The 761-nt window shown below is 46.0% G+C and overlaps 1 non-coding gene across 1 annotated transcript; it reads right to left on the bottom strand.

Annotated features, from left to right (window-relative positions):
* Positions 1-73, bottom strand: TRNAQ-CUG (transfer RNA glutamine (anticodon CUG)). Its single transcript has one exon. It is a non-coding gene; the product is annotated as a tRNA-Gln (tRNA).
* Between the last annotated feature and the right edge of the window lie 688 nt (positions 74-761).

Raw genomic sequence — 761 nt, 5'->3', positions numbered from 1 at the left:
TTCCCCAACCGGGGATTGAACCCGTGACCTCGGCAGTCAGGGCACAGAGTCCTAACCACTGGACCACCAGGGAGTTCCCAAGGCAACATTCACTTAGTGTTTGAGGAGACAGGATGCAGAGCCAGCATGACTAATAACAGGCAACAGAGCACAAACATTAGAGCTAAAGGAATAGATCTGATACAGAGTCAGGTTTGTTCTGTGTTACCTTATGCCAGAACACCTGTGCCTTGTTTTTAACCATTCTCCAGTTATAACTGTACTTGCCCAATTAGACACAAATACCTAAATAAATCTTAGCACTTTTGCATCCTCACCTTCTCATGATTATCTAGATCAGGGCTGCCCCCACCAACTAAGAGATCTCTCCAGCAGCACTCATATTTGCAAGATATTCAGAATGACTCCTCATTTCAGACTAGGAGATTTCTTACCACATGTGCTAAAAATCTGGCTGACCCCTGGCTTAAACGGGTAAACACAGCCAGCAATTCCTGTGAACAAATCCATGAACAATGTGCCCTAATGGGAATGGTCTGGGTTTATCTCTGTCTGTGATGGTTATCATTCTTCTTGGGTCTTTGGTTGTCCAGATGGCTGGCACACAGCCAGGCAATGCCTCTTAGGTTACGTAACTGTGCCCTTAGCTTTCCACAAACAAAGACCCCTCATTGGTGACTCCCCTGGATTCACACTGTAGTTAGGAAGGACCTACCAGGAGGACTTCATGAGTCAGAATTCATACCTCCCTGGTTAGGAGT

Source organism: Balaenoptera acutorostrata, chromosome 9 (assembly GCF_949987535.1).
Source record: "Balaenoptera acutorostrata chromosome 9, mBalAcu1.1, whole genome shotgun sequence".
NCBI classification, from domain to species: domain Eukaryota; kingdom Metazoa; phylum Chordata; class Mammalia; order Artiodactyla; family Balaenopteridae; genus Balaenoptera; species Balaenoptera acutorostrata.
This window is presented reverse-complemented; position numbering and strand designations above follow the sequence as displayed.